The sequence below is a fragment of the Dipodomys ordii genome, unplaced genomic scaffold (assembly GCF_000151885.1).
Source record: "Dipodomys ordii isolate 6190 unplaced genomic scaffold, Dord_2.0 Scaffold30, whole genome shotgun sequence".
NCBI classification, from domain to species: domain Eukaryota; kingdom Metazoa; phylum Chordata; class Mammalia; order Rodentia; family Heteromyidae; genus Dipodomys; species Dipodomys ordii.
The window spans coordinates 18,268,833-18,272,779 of record NW_012267246.1 but is presented as its reverse complement, the minus strand read 5'-3'; the positions used below and the strand labels follow the sequence as shown (position 1 = coordinate 18,272,779).

At 45.8% G+C, this 3,947-nt stretch overlaps 1 pseudogene; it reads right to left on the bottom strand.

The window, feature by feature from the left end:
- Positions 1 to 226: 226 nt before the first annotated feature.
- Positions 227 to 1,751, bottom strand: LOC105985576 (annotated as a pseudogene).
- Between the last annotated feature and the right edge of the window lie 2,196 nt (positions 1,752 to 3,947).

Sequence of the window (3,947 nt, the reverse complement as noted above, 5' to 3'; positions counted from 1 at the left end):
TGAGAACCCCTAATTTTGCAAATGCACTACAGGAATACCAGGGTGGCTAAAACCAGGAGGCCAGTTAGGGCTCCCAAACCCGCCCATTCCTTAAGGTGGTTCCTAGCTGCAGAAATCCATGACGACAATCCCTCTGCCAGGCCGGCATCTACTCGGGTCAAATTCACTGTAACGATGGCAACTCGGAGCCGACCCATCAAACCGTCAAACTCTCCAGTCCAATTGCCTAAAAGATAAGGGCATCGGTCTCGGGAACACAGACAGGATCCCCCATCTCAGCACTGGTCTTACAGGCTGTATTGTTGTGAGGGCGATCAGAAGAATCATCACCACCCCTTGCATCTTGTGCTTCTTCTCCTTGGACCCTCCTAACGAGTCGTTCAGGTACCCAAACCGGATCCTGTTGGTCCTGTGGAAAAACACAAACAGAACCTCGTGCCCATGTTAGCACGGGATCAGGCCTGCGCCAGAGCCCTGTCAAAATATCTTTCCATTTTACCATTCCTTTTTTTAGACCTTGAGACTTGTTATGCCTGTCTGCCGCAGACAGGCCTTGAGCATCCAAATTTAAAAAATTAATAGTGAATAAAGCAAGAGAAAGCCTTTCCTTAGGGGCACAGCCATGGCCAATTCCCCCTTTTTGTTTTTGTAAAGTCTCCTTTAGTATGCGATGTGCACGTTCTACGATGCCTTGACCTTGAGGGTTATAGGGCAATCCATGAAGAAGTTGAACATCCATTGCTTTGCAAAAGGATAAAAATTGATTTCCTGCATATGCAGGACCATTATCAGTTTTAAGCTGTTTTGGTTTGCCCCAAGCTGCCCACGCCTCTAGGCAGTGGGTAATAACCTGATGTGCCTTTTCTCCAGTCATAGGGGAGGCATATATAATGCCAGAGCATGTACGGCGGCAGGGTAATACTCAATGGATTTTGCCGGAGAAACTTTCGGGTAAATCCAAAGCAATGGGCCATCTTGCCATAAAAGCCCTGAAGGTTGAACACATGTAGGGAGAATACACAGAGTAATTGGCTCACCTTCCTTAACTCTTTTTAAACATGCCCTTTGTAACTCATGCTCTACCTTTCGTAGTGAATCACGTGCCTCATCCGTAAGCTGTCTTGGAGAATCTAATGCAGAGTCTCCTTGTAGCATGTTATATAAGGGCTTAAGTTCATAATTTGGCAGCTTTAAATAACATCGGATCCAATTAATGTCTCCCAATAACTTTGATAATCATTCAGGGTTTTTAACAGATCCTTTCTCAATTCTACCTTTTGGGGTACAATATGAGATTTATGTATGGTAGCCCCTAAATATTCAACAACAGAGTGTTGTTGTACTTTCTCAGGGGCAATAAACAAGCTTTTAGCATTTAACAGCTTGGTAAGTTCCTCATAAGCTTTGTGTAGTAATTGCTCTGATTTAGAGGCCAACAAAATATCATCCATATAATGAATGCAGCGCACCTTGGGATATTTTTGTCTAAGCGGCTTTAGAGCCTCAGCCACAAATAACTGACACATGGTTGGACTGTTTGCCATGCCCTGGGGAAGTACTACCCATTCGTACCATTTGTCCGGTTCCTCATGATTACAGGAAGGGAGGGTAAAAGCAAAACGTTCAGTGTCCCCAGCAAATAATGGAATAGAAAAGAAACAATCCTTTACGTCAATGACTATAATAGGCCAATTTTCAGGTAGGGAAGAAAGAAGCGGTAAGCCCCTCTGAACTGGACCCATAATTTGCATTTGTCCATTGATTGCACGCAAGTCATGTAGCAATCTCCACTTTCCAGATTTTTTTTTTTACAAAAATAGGAGTATTCCAAGGAGAAACAAAAGGCTTAAGGTGCCCCAGTTCTACCTGTTCTTGTACTAGAGTTTGAGCAGCAGCAAGCTTTTCCGAGGGCAGTGGCCACTGAGGCACCCATACTGGATCCCCCATCTTCCAAACTATGGGAATGCCCGCCCCAGTGGCCGCTATGAAAAATCCAGTCCCTGTTTGTCTAACTTTTGTTTTACTTGGATGGGGTCTTTATTGCCTTGTAGAAATTTCCCTAGGCCAAAGCCAGGATGATACCCCATGCGAGTCATCATATCTTGGGAAACAGCTGAATATTCATTGCTCAGAGTAAACCCCATCTCTTTTAACAGATCTCTTCCCCACAATGATACTGGCAGCTCTAGCAGGTAAGGCTGAATAGTGCCTGAGTGGCCTTCATCGTCCTTCCAGGAGAGTTGTCTTGCACTCATTTCAGGAGTTTTTGCGTATCCTTGTAATACTTGAGGAGAGGTCTGTATAGGCCATCCCAATGGCCAATCCTTTTTTGCAATTATACTTTTATCTGCCCCAGTATCTAGAAGACCTAATATCTTTTTATTGTCTATTTTTAGTTCTAGCACTGGTCTTTGGTCCAAATCAAGAGATATAAATGTCAGATCTACTCCTGTGGATCTGAAACCCTTTTCTGCCCTAGTCTGTTGCTGCACTTCAAAATGCTCATGGAGGCTAGGTAAAATAAGCAGCTGTGCAATGCGGTCACCAGGAGATATGGCAAAAATTCCTTTTGGTGACTCAACCATGACTTTAATAGTTCCAGTATAATCAGGGTCTATTACTCCAGGGTGTATTTTAAGACCCCGTAGAGTAACAGACGACCTGCCCAAAAGCAACCCTACTGTTCCTGGTTCTAAGGGTCCTTTGAAATCTGTATCCACTAACTGAACGCCCATTTGGGGGGTTAGTATGAGTCTGGTGGTGGTGCGGAGGTCCAGTCCTGCGGAGCCCGCAGTGGCTCTCCACGGTTCTGTGGGTGCCGTAATGTCGGCCACTGTTCCAGTTTTGATTGTCCTTGCTCCACTGCCTCATATATTTGTGGGCCCTGGGGACGAGGGCCCTGCTTCCCATTTTTTCTCTGCTCTAGGGGTTGGCCGTTGATGTCCTTAACGGATCTGCATTCATTTGCCCAATGCTTCCCCTTTTTGCAGCGCGGACAGAGGCCAGGCTGTTTTTGTGGTCCCGGGAGCTTGCTAACTCACTCTCCTCTATGGGGACAATTACGCTTCATATGTCCATCTTTCCCACAGTGATAGCACGCCCCTGTCCTTCCTCCCTTTTTGTGTGTTAACTGCAAGACTGCAGCGGCTAATCCGGCATTGGTTAAAGGCCCTCCAAGTTCTCTGCAAATTTTCATCCAAGCCTCCAATCCCCGATTTTTGTAAGGGGTAATGGCAGACCTGCACTTTTTAGTGCATTGCTCAAATACTAGTTGTTTAATTAGGGGCATTGCCGCATCAGGGTCCCCAAAGATTCTTCCTGCTGCCTCAACCATCCTTGCTACAAAGTCTGAGAAGGGTTCAGTAGACCCCTGTATGATTTTTGTTAAGTTCCCACTTACTTCTCCTTTATTAGGCAAGGCTTTCCATGCTTTGATCCCTATCTTGTTAATCTGTTGATATACTTCTACTGGATATCCTATCTGTTGGTTGGCAAACCTTCCTATACCTAGAAGCATGTCTCTATCCCAAGCAGGATTGCCAGCAGCTTGGTTTGCTGCGGCTTCTTCATTTGCAAATTCAACTAAATAAGCTTTCCAATCCAAGTATTTTCCAGGGCTCAAGCAGGATTTCACGAGACTAGCCCAGTCTCCGGGGGTCATACAATGCCTTTCTAATGCCTCGACTTGTCCAACAGTAAAGGATGCAGTTACTCCGTACGTACGTACGTACGGACTCAGCTAGAGACTTAATCACCTTGAAGTCTAAAGACTCATGGTATCTCTGCTGATTGGCGTCCACAAATACTGGAAAAGTCTGGGGTAACTCACTTCGTGCCTCTCTCCATGCCCCTGGGTTGAAGGACCAGCCTGAGACCTTGAAACCTTCACTATAAGGGGGAGGAACTGTCGGTGTTCTGGGGCGTCTGGAAGTCCCACAGCAGCACCC